Here is a 20,810-nt window from a genome sequence, read left to right as displayed (position 1 = left end):
TTGGATGGTTATTGATCGATGATTTTGACTAAAAATTCTCCTCCATTGTTTTTATTTTTGTTTTGATTTATTTTTGTTATTTTATGGAATTGTAGGCATCGACAAATCTGATGATTTCCACAAAGGAAACATCGATATTATCGAGGCTGATGTACCCGAAAAATATGAACTTCAAAAGGTACTCTCAATTTTGTTTTATTTTTCCCTAATTCTATTTTTTTCATTGGAAGTTTTTGATTGATGGTAATTTTTGGTTGTGCAATAAGTCTGGCAGTGTTTGTGCAATTAATCTGGCATTTTGGGTGAAATAACATTGTTCATTGGCACTGTAAATACTTCCATCCCCAATGGCGGAGGAGACGATAAACCCAAAGTAGTGGTGATAATGGGGCCAACTAGGTCCGGCAAATCAGATTATCAAAAAAATAAAAAGGTCCGGCAAATCAAATTAGCAATCAATTTAGCAGCCCATTTCCCAATTGAGATAATCAACGCTGATTCAAGGCAAGTCTACCATAGCTTGGAGCAAAAAGGCAATTTCTATCTCTTCCTCTCTATATTCTCCCGCTTTAATTTCTCTCTTCTATTTTTCTGAGATGGGAGTTTTTGTGTTGAAGGAGTGCCGCACCATCTTCTGGGAACAATCAGCCCTAATGTGGAATTCACTTCTAAAGATTTCCGAGATGCTGCTATACCTGTAAGAATTTTACTGGCATTTTTACTGGCACTTCATTTGTGTCTAATTGCACTGAAATTAATAGTACAAGCTACAGACCTCTATATATAGTATGTACTGCTTTGTGAAATAATATTGTAACACGTTATGAAACATACAAAGATACATACAACTATACAAAAATAGCCCCTTTTATTCTGAAAGGGGTGTTATACACCAACTAAAAGAATTAGCTTGACAATGTTACAAGTTAACAACTAATTCAGTACAAAAATGCCAGACTAATTGCACAAACACTGGATTAAGATGATAAGGCTTCTTCACCTGCATAGCTGTAGTTTGAGTATGTAAATTGTAATCTTTGGTTGCGCCGTGTATGTATTTCGATATGGTTAGACGATTGGTGGCTTTATTATAATAACGTATGCCCCTTCATTAAAGTGGTGGCGGGTGATGGAGGTTGTCCAATATCAAATTGTATCCAACTCTATCTTATCATCCTAAAAACTACATTAAAGGGGTGTAACGTTCTTTTGTTTGCCACTTTACCAACTAATTTAGTGTTTAGAATCACATGATTCATGGAATTATTTATGCCTCTGTGGTCACTATCTTATACACTCTTCTCCCACCTGGGTGGAAAAGGCAATATCATTATGAATTTGTGAAGGAAGAGTGCATAAAAGAGTTAACTGTAGAATGTAGATGCCCTATTACTCTCTTTCTGCCATTGTGTTTGTACGTCGTACTTTCTATGAAATGCTACCGCAGGTTAGTTCTAATCTGATATTAATGTTTTTTTTCCTGCTTTGGTTTCTTTTGATGTTAGATTGCTACTGGTTTTATATAATGAATAAAGCGAGGTTGAGATAAACCATCCCGAAGTTGAAGGGTCTGACTGTCTGAGACATCAGGGTATACTGAATTCAGCAAACGAAGGTATATATGCACATTTTCCTTCTAATTGTCGTGCCATCTTCAATCTTTTAACAATTTTATACTTGAATGATCATATTGCTGAGGTTATATCAGTTGGATGGTAGGAAGTTTGTGGTGGGAAATGTTGGACCAATTGGGTGCATTCCACATCAGAAGACAATTATTCAGTTGAGTGAAAATGAGTGTGTCGATTAGGCTGATAAGTTAGCATGCCAATATAATGCAAAATTGAAGGATCTTCTTACTTAGTTGGGATAAAATCTTCTTGGATCCACCTTTGTTTATTCAAATGTCTATGATCTTACTCAGTTGGGAGAAAATCTTCCTTCATCCACCTGTGTTTATGCTAAGGTTTACAATGTGCAGTGTCTTCTGATGCTGGCTTGCTACTATTACTTCCTGCTGCTGCTTTGTTGGTGCTTAGGAGTAAGGTTGTCTGTCCAGAAGTTGATGTGTGGAGTGATGATGTTAGTGTGCAGCATGTTCAGTATTTGGGTGTTATGCGTTTTAGCTGCAGTCTATTTTGTATGCCTCTCTACCCCTCTTTCTCTTCCTACTTGATTTTGAAGTTGTTGATTTTAGAATTTCAGCTTTAATTGAAGTTGATTTTGCAGTTTATTTTATAATAACTTTTCTAATTTCTTCGCTTAATGTTTGCAGAATTTGTTGTTTTTTTTGCATTGAAAACTGATGATTCGGAGCGGTTGCTTCCATGGAGGAGGGTTCTTCTTCCACCTATCTGCCGCCATCCAGTTCCATTCCGACAACCTGTAGCACGGTTGCCGAGTTTCTCATCGACCTTCTGTCTCGCGGTCTGTTCTCTTCCACCGTCGTTTCCTCTTCTAATCCAATACTCTTTCTTTCTCCTCCACTATAATTAGCCCTAAGTTTTATTTTCTTTTACATGGTGTTAATATTTGCTGTTTATTTGGATGCATTGACTCATTCAGAATATCGCAGTGCATTGATTTTAAAATAGTATTCAATGCTGACATCCCAACAGGAAACTAGCATGAACCCACATCATATGCAACTGTTATCATTGCCTTTTTGTAATGTAACTCGATTGAAGCTTTTATCAGTTGGGTGTTTTATATATCTTGAAATGCTTCTGCTTACTGCATATCTTCCATATTTCATTTGCTCAACTCTGATATCAGCAGTGATCCATTACCACTTCCATTATATACTGGTGACTCTTTGGAGTTGTGTTCATAGACAATGTAGGTATTAACGTTTGAGTGTATTTATAATTGCATGTTAAAGATTGTCCTTAGAATCTGAATGCTTTTTGCTGTTCCTGACTCCATCCCTGCATGCTTTGTCCCGAATCCAGGTTACAGGTAGGAGGGATAGGGCCAGGCCTTTAACATTCAAGGTTGAATCCAGTGGTCGTTGAGGTTTTGTTGGAGCCAATGACGGTAACCCAAAAATAGTTCCGATTTTATTACACGAGCGGGTCTCCGTCTCCCCCTTCCAGAGTCTATGATTATGTTTCTTTTGGAAAGTTCAGTTTAATTTGTAATATGTACGGTTTATTTTCAATTCAATTAACTATACTTGAATTAGTTCAATTTAGATTATTTCGTTCCAAACTTCCAACATAATAAGGTCTTAGCCATGTAATAGAGATTAGTTATGACTCATAAGCCATATGTGTAATCCCCCGTAATTTTATACATTTGATTTATATATTTTAACGTATATTTAATATATTTAAATAAGAATTTATGAATTTTGGAAATAAATTTATAATTAACGTATATTTATTTATTACTTTTTAATATTTTCAACGATTTACGAAATCGAAAATGATTTTAGAATTTTAAGTTGAAAAGAATTTGAATTACGAAAATTGATTGAATTTATAAAACGATCTTATTCGGTTTTGGATTCGAATCCTAAAACTAAATTCCTAATTCTAGCCCAATTGACAAAGCCCAAACAATAAAGCCCAAAACTTCTCTCATCCCTTCTCTACCTCTAATGCACGTGAAACAAAAAAAAAAAAATTGAACAAAGCAAAACCCTCCCACAACTTCACGTGAAAAAGAAAGGAAACAAATCTCCCAAACCCTGCTTCACCATACACGTGAACTCCCAAGCTCTATTCAGTCGTCGGCCGTCGTCACCGTAGACCCCTGCACCCCTTGCTTCACCACCGTCGACGTGCTCCTCTCCCCTTTGCCGGTACTCTCTCCTCCTTCCTCTTCTATTTCGTTTTCTCTTTCTTTAGTTTTATCCTCCCCTTAATCGCAGGTTCTGTTTTCTTGAACCACCAGCCAGCCGCCGCGTGCGCAGCCGCGACCCCCAGGCCAACCACCACCTGCATCTTCGTCGCAGCCCTGCTCAGCCGACACCCTCTTCGATCTCTCTCCTCCTTCGCGTAGAAACCATCTCCTCCCCTGCTTGTTTCTTGCGCAAGCCAGCCGGCCGCCGCCACCGTCAACCATAGCATTGCCGTTGCCGTGCCGCCGCGCCACAGCACCACCTCCGGCCAACCACCCTCCCTTCCTTCTCTCTTTTGGTTAATTCCTTACCCTTTTATTTCATTAATGTAATATTTATGTTCTAATGATTTAATTAAGGTTTTCATAATTTAAATTATTAGTTCTTATAATTTAATTTAGAATTCAGATTATATGTTGATATTACAAACTAATTAATTTTCAGATTTTTGTTAATTATGTGTAAGTTAGAGTTTTAATTATGTTTATTAATTTAATTCATGTTTTCTTGGATTAGATTTATAGTTTTATGGTTTAATTATAATTTTCAGATTTTATATGTTTTATATAATTAAGTTGATAATTTTCAGATTATATAATTTGATTAAAATAGGAGTTTTAATTATTAAAGCATGGATTTTTAATGGTTTTAATAGTTTTGAAATCATGGTAGGATGATTATAAATTATTAAAGTTATCGTTTTTATGATTTCAAAGTTTTGGGAATAGTTTGAAATTAGTTATATTGCTGAAAATTTAAAGTATGGTGTTTGCAAAGAGTTTTCAACGAATTTCAATCACTAATTCAATAATTGTCACTAGTAGAAAAAACCCCTGTTGCAGCCCCCTTGTTGCAGCGTACATGTATAAATACGCTTCAACAACCAGTCGGTCAACGCGGGTCAAACCCTTTAAAGGGTTATCGCAGCGTACATTTTAGTTGTTCGCAGCAAATGTGTTTGTTGCAGCGTACAAAATAAAAGCCCGCAGCAACAACCCTTTTTGTTGCAGCGTACAATTTAAAAGCCCCCTGCAATAACCGGATAAAAAAATTTCAAAACAATTTAAGCCGCATCTCAAAAAATTTTCTCGCTGTCCTTTCTTCTTCGCGTGCCTTTCCCTACGTCGTCTCCTAAAGACAAACCCTAAGCCGGTCCTTTCTTCTTCGCGTGCCTTTCCCTGCGTCATCTCAAATTTCGAACACTCTTTCTCTTCGTTCCTCTGCATCGCCGGCCACCACCTCCTTCATGCCGACGCTGCTGGGTGGTTGCGATGGTTATTGCGTTGTTGTGGTTGATGGTGTTGTCCTGCCTCCGTGCTCGGCTTTCCTCTGCTTGTCGCCGCCAATAATGGTGGCCTACCAACACAACATCATTTGTAACTAATTGGTAAATTGATTTCAATTTTTCCCTCAATTGTTTTAATAAGTTCTTGATTTAAAATCGCAAAACCCTAACTAATCGATTCAATGTTCTTTTCCCCCTTGCTTGCGCCGCCCGTTCTGGTTGTTAGGTGACTACTAGCTAGCGCCGTCCAATTAGGGTGGGGGATTAGATCTTGCAAGAAAGGCTTCGTCGGAGATTCCAATTTTATGCCCGCCAGGGAACTCGGGGTCGCCTCTCTCTTCGTTTGAGCCGCCGCTACCGCCTTCTTTGCCGCCCTTAACGCCTCCGGCATCCACAGTGTGAGTTTGTTTATCTCGTTTCTTTCTTTTTGGAGTAAAATGTTGGATTTTTAGGTCAAATTTCATCAATTTGGGAATTCTGAAATTTGTTTTTAGTGAAAAATTGATAGTTTGCCAATTGGGTTTTTGATTTACATTGAGAATGATGATTTGGGTTGATTAATTGAAGGGTTTTAGTTTATTGTTTCAGCTATTTTTAATTTATTCTTATTAATTTTGTATTCAGGTTTAGTATGCTCGTTGATTGTTGTTTTTGGAAGAATTTGAATGCAAAGTTGTGAGATTTTTGTATTTAGTTTGTTGCATTGTCAACTTAGTTCTCATAGCTCAAGTGATCTTAGAAGAACATGGGTTGAATGTAGTCTAGGGGATGACAAGTGACAACCACAATTTAGTATTTGAATAATCAACTAGTCTCTATATCGTGATTTGGGACTCTTGAATCTGATTTTAGTCAACTCACAATTGAAGTACTATCCAACCTGAAAAATTGATGTACTGATAGAATGATAGATATACGTGTTCCTTATAGTTCTATGAATAACAAGAATTATATGGGTCAAGTTCAACGCAAAGTACATTTTTTTCTTCAATTTCTATACAGAAAATGCCTTATTTTTTTTAATGAAGGCTTGTCAATGTATAGCTTTGCTTCTAATTTGTGGTTTGCTTCAATGTATAACTGAACATAAAGGAAGGGGTTTAAATATAATCATACTACTATGGTGCTTTATGTTCAGTTGTATACTATCTGTAGTTCTGTACGGTTTACAGTTCTTTCATTGAGTTAATCTAGTAGCTCGATCATAATAATTGGCAGAGACTATAGTATAATGCTAGGGATATTTGTATTTTGGTATTGATGTTTTATACATTTGCAACATGAGAGGTGACATGAATTCAATAATGATTTTACATGCTGTAAGACATCTAACCCGGTTTTCCCCAAATGATTATTACATGATTCATATGATTATTTTTAACTTTTCAAGACTCAATCCGATCTATTATGCACATTTGAGACTTGTTTGGTCGTTATAGGTCATATTTAGGCTAAAATGAGACATTTTCGCTCCTAAGATTGAACTAAAGAATCTAATGACTCATTTGAAACCTTTTACATGATTAATATGCTTAGTTTTAAGTTTCTAAGACTTATTCTAATCTATTTATGCACATTTAATACTTGTTTTATCGTTGTAGGTCATATTTAGGATAAAATAAGGCATTTTCGCTCCCAACTTTAAAATAAAGAACCTAAGGACTTATTTTAAACTTATTACATGTTTAATATGCTTAGTTTTAAGTTTCTAAGACTTATTCTAACTACTTTTACACATTTAAGGCTTGTTTGGTCGTTATAGGACATATTTAGGCTAAAATAACATTTTCGCTCCAAACTATGAACTAAAGAACCTAAGGACTCATTTTAAACTTACTAAATGTTTTATATGCTTAGTTTTGACTTTCTAGAACTCATTCCAATCCATTTATGCATATTTAAGGCTCATTGTGTCGTTATAGGTCATATTTAGGCTAAAGTGCCATTTTCGCTCCCAACTTTGAACTTAAGAACCTAATGACTCATTTTAAACTTATTATATGATTAATATGTTTAGTTTTAAGTTTCTAAGACTTATTCTAATCTGTTTATGAACATTTAATGCTTGTTTGATAGTTATAGGTCATATTTAGGCTAAAATGAGGCATTTTCGCTCCTAACTTTAAAATAAAGAACCTAAGCACTCATTTTAAACTTAATACATGTTTAATATGCATAATTTTAACTTTATAAGACTCGTTCCAATCCATTTATGCATATTTAAGGCTCATTGTGTCGTTATAGGTCATATTTAGGCTAAAGTGCCATTTTCGCTCCCAACTTTGAACTTAAGAACCTAATGACTCATTTTAAACTTATTATATGATTAATATGTTTAGTTTTAAGTTTCTAAGACTTATTCTAATCTGTTTATGCACATTTAATGCTTGTTTGATAGTTATAGGTCATATTTAGGCTAAAATGAGGCATTTTCGCTCCTAACTTTAAAATAAAGAACCTAAGCACTCATTTTAAACTTAATACATGTTTAATATGCATAATTTTAACTTTATAAGGCTCGTTCCAATCTATTTATGCACCTTTAAGGCTCATTAGGTCGTTGTAGGTCATATTTAGGCTAAAATGACATTTTCGCTCCCAACTTTGAACTTAAGAACCTAATGACTCATTTTAAACTTATTATATGATTAATATGCTTAGTTTTAAGTTTCTAAGACTTATTCTAATTTGTTTATGCACATTTAATGCTTGTTTGATAGTTATAGGTCATATTTAGGCTAAAATGAGGCATTTTCGCTCCTAACTTTGAACTAAAGAACCTAAGGACTCATTTTAAACTTATTACATGATTAATATGCTTAGTTTTAAGTTTCTAAGACTTATTCTAATCTATTTATGCACATTTAATGTTTGTTTTATCGTTATAGGTCATATTTAGGCTAAAATGAGGCATTTGCGCTCCTAACTTTGAACTAAAGAACCTAAGGACTCATTTTAAACTTATTACATGATTAATATGCTTAGTTTTAAGTTTCTAAGACTTATTCTAACTACTTATACACATTTAAGGCTTGTTTGGTCGTTATAGGACATATTTAGGCTAAAATAACATTTTCGCTCCAAACTTTGAACTAAAGAACCTAAGGACTCATTTTAAACTTACTAAATGTTTTATATTCTTAGTTTTGACTTTCTAGAACTCATTCCAATCCATTTATGCATATTTAAGGCTCATTGTGTAGTTATAGGTCATATTTAGGCTAAAGTGCCATTTTCGCTCCCAACTTTGAACTTAAGAACCTAATGACTCATTTTAAACTTATTATATGATAAATATGCTTAGTTTAAGTTTCTAAGACTTATTCTAATATGTTTATGCACATTTAATGCTTGTTTGATAGTTATAGGTCATATTTAGGCTAAAATGAGGCATTTTCGCTCCTAACTTTAAAATAAAGAACCTAAGCACGCATTTTAAACTTAATACATGTTTAATATGCATAATTTTAACTTTATAAGACTCGTTCCATTCCATTTATGCATATTTAAGGCTCATTGTGTCGTTTTAGGTCATATTTAGGCTAAAATGACATTTTCGCTCCCAACTTTGAACTTAAGAACCTAAGGACTCATTTTTAAATTATTATATGATTAATAAGCTTAGTTTTGAGTTTCTAGGACTTATTCTAATCTACTTATACCCATTTAATGCTTGTTTGATCGTTATAGGTCATATCTAGGCTAAAATAAGGCATTTTCGCTCCCAACTTTAAAATAAAGAACCTAAGGACTCATTTAAAACTTATTACATGTTTAATATACATAATTTTAACGATCTAAGACTCGTTCCAATCTATTTATGCACCTATAGACTCATTGGGTCGTTATAGGTCATATTTAGGCTAAAATGACATTTTCGCTCCCAACTTTGAACTAAAGAACCTAAGGACTCATTTTAGACTATTAGGACATTGTCATTAGTTTCTTGAATGTTAAAATGTGATATTTAATTTGTATTTAATCTAATGTTTAATTTAAATTTCTGTTTTTGTAAAGGTCTACACTCCGAGGATTGCGCCTTATGCGAGGAATTTGATGTGGTTCGTGAGCAATGGGCTAAGTTTTTTACCAACAAGTATTTATTATTGGCTTTAGCGCGCTTGATCGAGTTGGTTTAGTTGTTATAGAATAAATTTTATATTAAAATGTATGTTTATGTTGAAATTGGAACATATATTTAAATGTAATATGTGCACTTTGGTTTTGGGATATATAGTATACAAAACTCCAGTTGTTGTTTTTATATTTGTTATACAGGTTGCGTTATTCTATTATTGTTTTGACAGGTTTCTATATTTAGTGCAAGGCACTCTAGGTATCCCTAAACAAAATTAGAATTTTCCCGCCAAAAGTGCTTTTTTGCAGCGTACATATATGTTGTACGCTGCAACAAGGGAAAAAAATTTCGCAAAAATTCAGACTTGTTGCAGCGTACAAATAAATGTACGCTGCAAAAAATTGAGTAATTCAGACTTGTTGCAGCGTACAAATAAATGTACGCTGCAAAAAGTTGGGTCTGTTGCAGCGGGCTTTTATATGTACGCTGCAACAAGTCCAAAATTTTGCCAATTTTTTGGCACTTGTTGCAGCGTATATCTAAAAGCCCGCTGCAACAAATCACTTTTTGCAGCGAACATGTACGCTGCAACAAGTTCAGACTTGTTGCAGGCCCCCCAGTTGCAGCATACGATGTACGCTGCAACAGGGGTCTAAAAGCCCGCTGCAATAAGTGTTTTTTCTACTAGTGTGTTATGCTAGGAAATCAAATATTCAAGTTTTGTTATTGGAGAAAAGTTCTAAATATGTTTAGGATGTAGTTAGAATGTGTTATTATAGCTGTGAGCGATTAGAAGTTGATTGGGAATCCTTGTTGGTTGTTTAGGCGGAGAATTCTCTGTAGGCGACGTTTGAATTATTAAAGTGGTCTTGCAGTTTGTTTACACAAGGTACGTACATACCTGTGTGCTTGGAATGTGTGCTAATTGTTGAAACCATGTTGAATTGTTGATGAACTTGGTTATGTTGAATCGTTGATGAACTTGGTTATGTTAATGTTGTTGATGAACTTAGTCAGGTTGATATCGCATGTTTGATACTGTTGGATGAACATATTAAACCTTTATTACATTTTGAGGATTATAACATGTTAGTATGGAAGATTGATGCAAACATGTTTGATTGGGAACACTAGATTATTCAGTATATAATTCAGATCAATTAATTGTTGTTCCCTTTTTAGCTTTTCACTACTTTATGAGGGCGGAGGACCTTATTTAGTAAGTTGAAACCTTATACCCATATTCAGGGGTTGATCAGTATTAAAGAAAATATTGGATTTAATTGGAATGAGTCTTGTTTGATGCCTCGTGATCACTTACTCAATTCCAAGATAAAAACAGTTATAAATAAATGTGAATTGTATGCCTTATGTGATTGTTGAGTCATAACAGGGTGTCAAGTTGTAAATCATGTAAAGTGAAACTGAGTAGCAATAGCTTTAGACTGTGCACGTCTAAAGTGACGGACAAACAGGAGTTGGGGTTCATGGTGGTAGCCCATGGCCTTTCATTCGGACCGGATTGATCACCGCGTCCTATTTTTCAGTCAAACGTTCCTCGATATCGCAGGTCACTGAGGTTACGGAGTCGCGCCCGTACCTCATCTAGCTAGAAAACTCGGTCCATTGCCTATTTCAATTAAAATAATATTATTGTTATAAAAGTCTAGTCCAGTCTAGCCTAGTCTAGTCAAGTATAATTGTCAAATTATTATGTTTTGTCTGTCCTTACTTATAGTTATTAGTATCATGTTAGGGTTGTGGGTTTGATAGTATCATGCTAGGATTGCTGTTGTTTTAGTATGTAGTACTCAGCTTTGCTGATTACGTGCTTTGTTTGTGTGTGTTGATCATGGCTATGCCTTATTGATCCTGTGATGACCCATCTTTGGTGAGCAGTCTCTAAGGATCAATAAGCATTGCCCATCTACAGGTTTGAAGATGATGCATCATTGGGATCGGGATTAGAGAGCTTGTAGTTCTGTTTGTTTAATCAAGTGATTCAATTTGTTAGCTTGGAATTGAAACTTGTCGCACCATTCGTATTTCCTTATTTCAGTTAATTGTTTTGGACCTAATATGTAATAAATTAATTATGAACCCAAAAGTTAGTTTTATGTTTTCCGCTGCAAAATTCTGAATAAGCCGTACGTTTTTACACGGGCGATAATACTTTGATAATTCCCTACAGTTATATTTTAAAAAGGATTGTTTTAGAAAATGGGAATTGTCGGGGTGTTACAAAGTGGTATCTAGAAGCTAAGGTTTTACTTAACAATTTTTTAGGCGCCTAACTATCTAGTTATTTAAAATAAACTTCTTAAAAATCGAGCTTCTACGTATTATAGTGTTCAAAAATTGGTACTTTTTTTTCGGGGGCCGATTTCCTTTTATCTTGTTTGAAAGTATATAATATTTCTTATTTAAGTTCAGAATTAACTTATTTATTCGAAACTTTTCGTTTATGTGAATTAAGTACGTTTTTCGTTATTTTCGAAATTAAATTAAATATATTCGGAAAAAAAAAAAAAAAAATCTTATCCCTTAAGTATATTTATTCGTTTAATAAAAAAAAAATTCTTATTAATTATTCGTTTGAAAATAAAAATAATAATAAAATTTCTTTATTTTATTTATTCGTTTATTATTAATTCGTTTAATAAACTTTTTCTTACTAATCGTTCTTGTTTTATTCTTTAAATTCTTCAATGTTTGACCTATTATGATTTATTATGAGAGATGGGTAATATAGGAAAGGGCATATAGGATAGAATTATATGTGCATTAGTAGTTAATTGCTAGCATAAGAAGTTAATTGCTATGTGCATATGTTAAATGTTTAAGTGTTGCATGTAAATGTGCATAAAAATTGTTTGATTACACCAAACTTATTGTTTTATTGAATTCTGATTATGCTTTGGTTGGGAAATCGTTAGTAAGATCTTAAGTTGTTTGTTTCATGAATAAAACGCTTCTTTCCAAGTACACCAACATAGGATCCTTTGAGAAGATCGACGAATACTGAGGATCTAGATTTCACTTCACAAATTTCCAAAGAAAGAACAGATAGACAAGATGCCTTAAACATTTGAAGTTGTAATAGTTAGTTTGTTCTTAAATGTTTTGGAGAATAAGTAGCAAAGCTACAACAGTTTAAAGTTAAAGCAATAAGAGTTTGACTTATTCTTTATTCTTTTCAAGGATGTATTAAACCTTTATAGAATTAGCAATAAAAGTTAAGGCATTCGTTTCCAATGTGAGAATTCCATAATTCGCCAACAATAGTTTATGTTTATGCCATAGAACTTTTAATTTTATTTTGAGGACATGTGTGTTGTGGATATTTAGGATTGTTATTAACATTATTTTGAGGAATAGAGTTAGATCATTGATTATCCAAAGGATCAAGAGTTTATTTTGGGCACGCAAAGAGAATGTTTTCTTCTTTTATTCTGCCTTATTATTCGTGATGATTGAATTTGTTCCTTGTTTCTCAGTTGAATGTCATGTATGCGAATATCATTCATAAATGATTGTGTATGTATGTGAATTCTGGATGTTGGTGTGATATTATATTGCTAGGATAATGTTAACAGAAGTTTCGAACCTAAAATAGAATATATTACTCACAGGTCGCGCTCTAGGATGGCCAACAATAATGACCTAGCTGCTGCTATTCGCCTCTTGGCGGAAAAACTAGCTCAGGAAAGAACTGAGTACCCCGATCCTGCAGGGGACATGTTTGAAAGGCTTGCAAAAATTAAGCCACCATACTTCAAGGGGCAAGCAGACCCGACCTTCCTAGAAAACTGGATTAGGGAGTTTGAAAAACTATTTTGGGCGGTAAATTGTCCTGAAAATATGAAAGTAGGCCAAGCTGTCCTTTACCTAAAAGATGAGGCTGATCTATGGTGGAAAGAAAATAGAACTAAGCTAAGTGTTGTTGAAGGATTTAATTGGGACTCATTTGTTGTTGCATTGAGGGAAAAGTTTTATCCTCCTTTTATAACAAAACGAAAAGCGCAGGAATTCATAAACCTTGGGATGGGGAGTATGACCATCGCTGAATATTATAACAAATATATAGCGCTGTCGAGGTTCGCACCTGAGGTTGTAGCCACAGAAGAGATAAAGGCTCAGAGGTTTGAGCAAAGGTTGACCGATGAGATCCAGTTGGGATTAGGTGGAGAAACCTTTACATCTTTAGATAATGTGTATGAGAGAACCGCTCATATTTACGGTTTACAGTCCATAAGGAACGAGAAAAATGTTGTTGGGGAGAAAAGAAAAGAGTTTAATGTCCGGGAAAACCAAGGAAATTTCAAGAGGAATATGAATGAGAATAGGAATGAAAATGGAAATGGAAATTTTCGAGGAGGAAACAGTCAGGGGCACAACAATAAGAGTAAATCCGAGAGAGTGTATCACTGCAAGAGGTGCAACAATAATCACCCTGGTAAGAATTGCAAAGGAGAATTAGTGACCTGCAACTATTGTCAGAAAAGGGGGCATAGGGAGTATGAGTGCTTCACTAAGCACAGAAAGGAACAAAATAGTAATGGAGATGGGAACCAAGTGAGATTTAACCAGTCTGGAGGTCAAAATTCAAAGCCTGGAGGGGCACAAAACAATCAAGAGAACTATAATAAACCTGCAAATGATAACAACAACCAGAATAAGGCTCCAGGAAAACCGTTCATGATGACTAGAAATGAAGCTGAACATTCTGCAGACGTAGTTCATGGTACTTTTTCTATTAACTCCGTGCTAGTTAAAACATTATTTGATTCGGGAGCAACCTATTCTTTCGTTTTGTCATATGTTATTAAGAGTCTGAAGTTAGTAGATTTTGAAATGATTGATTTACCTGTTAGTATACCTACTAGTGTAACCATAAGGTGTACAAGATTATTTAAGAACTTGCCTTTGAAGACAAAAGATTGAGTTTTCCCTTCTGATTCGACAAAAGTTTAATTTTAGGGACCTAGATGTAATTCTGGGGATGGACTGGCTAAGTTTGTACAAGGCTAAGGTAGATTGTGAAATTCAGAAAGTAAGTTTAAGGAACCCTATTGGAAGGTTGAACTCATATAGATGTTTTCAGAAGACCAAGAATCTTCAGTTATTTCGGTAATGCAAGCGAGGAAATTGATGAATAGGGAGTGTGAACTATTTTTCCGTAGTGTGTTAGAGGTGAGTAAAAAAAGTTGGAGTGAAAATCGAGGATGTTGCCATTATGAGTGGATTCATTGATGTGTTTCCGAGTGAAATTGCAAGTATGTTACCTGTTAGAGCCTTGAGTTCACTATAGACTTAGTTCCTGGAACGACGCCTATACCTAAAGCACCATGTAGAATGATACCTTCCGAAATGAGCGAATTAAGACACTATTGCAAGAGTTGTTTCGTTAAGGGGTATATTAGGCCTAATGCATCACCACGGGGAGCTCTGGTGTTGTTTATTAAGAAGAAATATGAGAGTGTGAGATTGGGTATCGATTTTAGGGAGCTAAGCAATGTAACCATCAAAAACAAGTATCCTTTGCCTAGGATAGATGACATATTGGATCAATTAAATTGGGCGAGTGTGTTCTCGAAGACTGATTTGCGTTTGAAGTACCACCAATTGAGAATAGATGATAAGGGCCTAAGACCATTAGGATTCGCCATTGTCATTAAAGGTTTATAGTAACGTCTTTTGGATTAACCAATACACCTGCATTAATTATGGATTTGATGAATGAGATTTTCTACGAATTCCGAATTAAGTTCATCATTCTGTTATTGATGATATCCTGATTTATTCAAGGAATGAGAAAGAGCATGACAAACACTTGAGGATTATTTGGAGACGCTTAGAAAGAATCTAGTGTTATTAAATGAAGTATACAAATCTTGAGGTCATATGTGTATAAGTGACACCGACGGAAAAGTGAAGGACTACATTGATTGAGAACTATGTTACGTAAGGGAATAAATTTAAGAGGAGATTTGAGTGGTCCAGGATCGTTAGAAACCATTTGGCGTCTTGAAAAGATGAAAGGAAATATATGAATTGGTGAAAGAGCTAGGAGTTGTGCCCAAAAGTTATACATCCATGAAAGGCATAATGAGGTTTGGTAAAAAGGAAAAGTTGACCAGAAAGAGTCTCTGTAGATCCGGCTATGATTCAAGATGTGAGTGAGTGACCTATTCCAAGAACGTGTCCGATATCTAAAGTTTTCTAGGCCTAGATGACCATTATAGGAGGTTGTGAAAGACTTTTCGAAGAGAGAAAAACCATTGACCAACTTGTTGAAAGAGGAATCGAAATTCGAGTGGAGTAAGAAATGAAAAAAAAAAGTTTCTAGATTTTAAAAGAGCGTTTGACCTCTGCACCTGTTGCCGCGTCAATTGAAACTTTATGAAACCAATTACCCTACCCATGACCTAAAGCTAGCTGCTAGTGCGTTCGCTTTGAATGATTTGGAGACATTATCTTTATGGGGCAACATTTGAGATCCTTTCCGACCACAAAAGTCTGAAATTTTGGCAATAAGGTCTAGTTGAATCTTGGGGACAACATTGAAAACGAGTACTGCTTTTCACCCTGCAATTGATGGTCAGCCTGAGAGGACTAACCAAACTATGGAATATATGTTGAGAGCCTGTGCTATTAACTTTAATGGTAGTCGAGAACCACATAGATTTGATTGAATTTTCTTACAACAATAGCTACCATGCGAACATTAAGATGAAACCTTTTGAGGCATAGTATGGAAGTAAGTGTAGAAATCCCACTTACTGGAATGACTTCCGTGAAAATGTTGTATTGGGAACAGGATTCGTTGAATTAGGAATATCCAGAATTATTCCCTAAGATGAGTTACGAGGGCGTAACTCGTTTTCTTTTAGGGGGTAGAATGCGATAGAAATTCGCGCTTTTTACCTATTTTTATGGTGTTTTTATGCATTTTTATGCTTATTTTTAGCAACTTATTCATGTTGATGCAAAGTACATAGATTCTCCGCATAAGAAAATGTGTTCGTGAATATAACAAGTAACTCTTAGTTGGCAAAAGAGTGCACAAGAGTGGCACAAAGTACTTCTACAATAAGAATAAGTTGAAAAGTTTGGAAAGATATGTGAATTTTCGTGTCAAGTTTCGGGACGAAACTTCTTTTAAGAGGGGTAGATTGTAATCCCCCGTAATTTTATACATTTGATTTATATATTTTAACGTATATTTAATATATTTAAATAAGAATTTATGAATTTTGGAAATAAATATATAATTAACGTATATTTATTTATTACTTTTTAATATTTTCAACGATTTACGAAATCGAAAATGATTTTAGAATTTTAAGTTGAAAAGAATTTGAATTACGAAAATTGATTGAATTTATAAAACGATCTTATTCGGTTTTGGATTCGAATCCTAAAACTAAATTCCTAATTCTAGCCCAATTGACAAAGCCCAAACAATAAAGCCCAAAACTTCTCTCATCCCTTCTCTACCTCTAATGCACGTGAAACAAAAAAAAAAAAAATTGAACAAAGCAAAACCCTCCCACAACTTCACGTGAAAAAGAAAGGAAACAAATCTCCCAAACCCTGCTTCACCATACACGTGAACTCCCAAGCTCTATTCAGTCGTCGGCCGTCGTCACCGTAGACCCTTGCACCCCTTGCTTCACCACCGTCGACGTGCTCCTCTCCCCTTTGCCGGTACTCTCTCCTCCTTCCTCTTCTATTTCGTTTTCTCTTTCTTTAGTTTTATCCTCCCCTTAATCGCAGGTTCTGTTTTCTTGAACCACCAGCCAGCCGCCGCGTGCGCAGCCGCGACCCCCAGGCCAACCACCACCTGCATCTTCGTCGCAGCCCTGCTCAGCCGACACCCTCTTCGATCTCTCTCCTCCTTCGCGTAGAAACCATCTCCTCCCCTGCTTGTTTCTTGCGCAAGCCAGCCGGCCGCCGCCACCGTCAACCATAGCATTGCCGTTGCCGTGCCACCGCGCCACAGCACCACCTCCGGCCAACCACCCTCCCTTCCTTCTCTCTTTTGGTTAATTCCTTACCCTTTTATTTCATTAATGTAATATTTATGTTCTAATGATTTAATTAAGGTTTTCATAATTTAAATTATTAGTTCTTATAATTTAATTTAGAATTCAGATTATATGTTGATATTACAAACTAATTAATTTTCAGATTTTTGTTAATTATGTGTAAGTTAGAGTTTTAATTATGTTTATTAATTTAATTCATGTTTTCTTGGATTAGATTTATAGTTTTATGGTTTAATTATAATTTTCAGATTTTATATGTTTTATATAATTAAGTTGATAATTTTCAGATTATATAATTTGATTAAAATAGGAGTTTTAATTATTAAAGCATGGATTTTTAATGGTTTTAATAGTTTTGAAATCATGGTAGGATGATTATAAATTATTAAAGTTATCGTTTTTATGATTTCAAAGTTTTGGGAATAGTTTGAAATTAGTTATATTGCTGAAAATTTAAAGTATGGTGTTTGCAAAGAGTTTTCAACGAATTTCAATCACTAATTCAATAATTGTTATGCTAGGAAATCAAATATTCAAGTTTTGTTATTGGAGAAAAGTTCTAAATATGTTTAGGATGTAGTTAGAATGTGTTATTATAGCTGTGAGCGATTAGAAGTTGATTGGGAATCCTTGTTGGTTGTTTAGGCGGAGAATTCTCTGTAGGCGACGTTTGAATTATTAAAGTGGTCTTGCAGTTTGTTTACACAAGGTACGTACATACCTGTGTGCTTGGAATGTGTGCTAATTGTTGAAACCATGTTGAATTGTTGATGAACTTGGTTATGTTGAATCGTTGATGAACTTGGTTATGTTAATGTTGTTGATGAACTTAGTCAGGTTGATATCGCATGTTTGATACTGTTGGATGAACATATTAAACCTTTATTACATTTTGAGGATTATAACATGTTAGTATGGAAGATTGATGCAAACATGTTTGATTGGGAACACTAGATTATTCAGTATATAATTCAGATCAATTAATTGTTGTTCCCTTTTTAGCTTTTCACTACTTTATGAGGGCGGAGGACCTTATTTAGTAAGTTGAAACCTTATACCCATATTCAGGGGTTGATCAGTATTAAAGAAAAGATTGGAGTTAATTGGAATGAGTCTTGTTTGATGCCTCGTGATCACTTACTCAATTCCAAGATAAAAACAGTTATAAATAAATGTGAATTGTATGCCTTATGTGATTGTTGAGTCATAACAGGGTGTCAAGTTGTAAATCATGTAAAGTGAAACTGAGTAGCAATAGCTTTAGACTGTGCACGTCTAAAGTGACGGACAAACAGGAGTTGGGGTTCATGGTGGTAGCCCATGGCCTTTCATTCGGACCGGATTGATCACCGCGTCCTATTTTTCAGTCAAACGTTCCTCGATATCGCAGGTCGCTGAGGTTACGGAGTCGCGCCCGTACCTCATCTAGCTAGAAAACTCGGTCCATTGCCTATTTCAATTAAAATAATATTATTGTTATAAAAGTCTAGTCCAGTCTAGCCTAGTCTAGTCAAGTATAATTGTCAAATTATTATGTTTTGTCTGTCCTTACTTATAGTTATTAGTATCATGTTAGGGTTGTGGGTTTGATAGTATCATGCTAGGATTGCTGTTGTTTTAGTATGTAGTACTCAGCTTTGCTGATTACGTGCTTTGTTTGTGTGTGTTGATCATGGCTATGCCTTATTGATCCTGTGATGACCCATCTTTGGTGAGCAGTCTCTAAGGATCAATAAGCATTGCCCATCTACAGGTTTGAAGATGATGCATCATTGGGATCGGGATTAGAGAGCTTGTACTTCTGTTTGTTTAATCAAGTGATTCAATTTGTTAGCTTGGAATTGAAACTTGTCGCACCATTCGTATTTCCTTATTTCAGTTAATTGTTTTGGACCTAATATGTAATAAATTAATTATGAACCCAAAAGTTAGTTTTATGTTTTCCGCTGCAAAATTCTGAATAAGCCGTACGTTTTTACACGGGCGATAATACTTTGATAATTCCCTACAGTTATATTTTAAAAAGGATTGTTTTAGAAAATGGGAATTGTCGGGGTGTTACAATATGTGCGTACATAATACGTTTTTAAATAAGAAATAAATTTATCCGAATACTTTTGATGATGTCTAATTTTTTTAGATGAGTTTTGTGAATAGTTTTTTTCTTGCCTATTGTTTGTGAAGATTAGTTGTAATAACACGATTTTAATTTTTATATGTATACTCCCGCACGCATCGCGTGCATATAAGACTAGTATTGAATAATGCAACTGACCATTTGATATGGACTTGACCATATAAGATCCTATTAAATGGTCTTTGGTTAAAGTGACATCTTCCCAGGAAATAATTTCATTGAATATTTGGATTCATTCATGTAGATGTATATCGTATGTTGGTTGGCTTTAGTTTACCAATAGTTTATGATGATCACAGGGATTCTTTAAAAATAGAAGGATGTGATATCCAACCCAACAATTGATTTCAATTTATTTTTTTGGCAAGAAAGCACAGTTGTGTATTATTATAGTTGATTTAATTATAATTGTCCAAAACTAATTCATAAAAAGAGCTAGATTTGTTGATCCAGATTGATGGTGCTTCACTGCTTCCTGAATGTAAATCATTTTTCTTTTAATTTGCACTCTCCTTATTCTAAGCCCACTTAATATTTTGAAGCAAGTTGTTTGTTATTTTTCTCCAAATCTGTTTGGAACGCTTTCTTTTGATCTTTTGATTATTTTCTTATTAACCCCTAATTCAACATGAGGGCAGTTACGATTCAACACGTGATAAGAGTAGACTACTTTCTGATCTTTGGTTGAGATCTAGACCTTCCCCGCTTCCCACAGTTCTCTGTTAATGTATGATAGATCAATTATGTTAGGACATTTCAATAAACATTGATTCAGATCCTAAGGTTTTTCTATATTTTGGTTTTGAATAATTCAATTAATCAATTGTCAATTTCTGAAGTCCATATCAAATGGTCAGTTGCATTATTCCTTAATATAACAAAAACGGAAATAAATGTAAAATATAACATCCAAATGGTCAGATCCTAAGGTTTTTCTATAGTTTGGTTTTGAATAATTCAATTAATCAATTGTCAATTTCTGAAGTCCATATCAAATGGTCAGTTGCATTATTCCATATCAAATGGTCAGTTGCATTATTCCTTAACTATATTGGATATAGCTCGTTTTTGTGATCTAGTTGAGGCCAAACTGAGTGGAGACATGATTCCAACGTGGGATGTTGGTAAAAATGGCGGTGGTTATCATCAACTCTTCATGTGCAGCAACTAATTTACAAAATTAACAACTGCCTCATTTACTCAGTACATCTGCAGGCTACTCTAAAAACAATAGACCTAAACAAAGTACTACTTCCAATCAGGCTACTGTGAAAAGTCTGGAATAGCAAAGTTTAAAACACCAGGTTTCCACAATAAGCAGGCCATATCAATGTGGAGTTCTTCCTCTTTTTGTTTCCTCTTGTTCCCTGTTTCTTTTATGATAAAAAAAGGTGGTTTCCAATCAGGTCTAAAAG

At 34.7% G+C, this 20,810-nt stretch overlaps 2 long non-coding RNA genes across 2 annotated transcripts; both read left to right on the top strand.

The window, feature by feature from the left end:
* Positions 1-3,394: 3,394 nt before the first annotated feature.
* On the top strand, positions 3,395-11,307 carry LOC130469309 (uncharacterized). Its single transcript, XR_008929766.1, has 4 exons — positions 3,395-3,805; positions 3,898-4,142; positions 10,033-10,096; positions 11,107-11,307. It is a non-coding gene; the product is annotated as an uncharacterized lncRNA (long non-coding RNA).
* Positions 4,737-9,393, top strand: LOC130469299 (uncharacterized). Its single transcript, XR_008929753.1, has 3 exons — positions 4,737-5,231; positions 5,356-5,527; positions 9,147-9,393. It is a non-coding gene; the product is annotated as an uncharacterized lncRNA (long non-coding RNA).
* Positions 11,308-20,810: the final 9,503 nt, after the last annotated feature.

The sequence above is a fragment of the Spinacia oleracea genome, chromosome 1 (assembly GCF_020520425.1).
Source record: "Spinacia oleracea cultivar Varoflay chromosome 1, BTI_SOV_V1, whole genome shotgun sequence".
Classification (NCBI taxonomy): domain Eukaryota; kingdom Viridiplantae; phylum Streptophyta; class Magnoliopsida; order Caryophyllales; family Amaranthaceae; genus Spinacia; species Spinacia oleracea.
The sequence above is the reverse complement of the archived record's forward strand: the minus strand, read 5'-3'. Positions and strand labels throughout refer to the sequence as shown.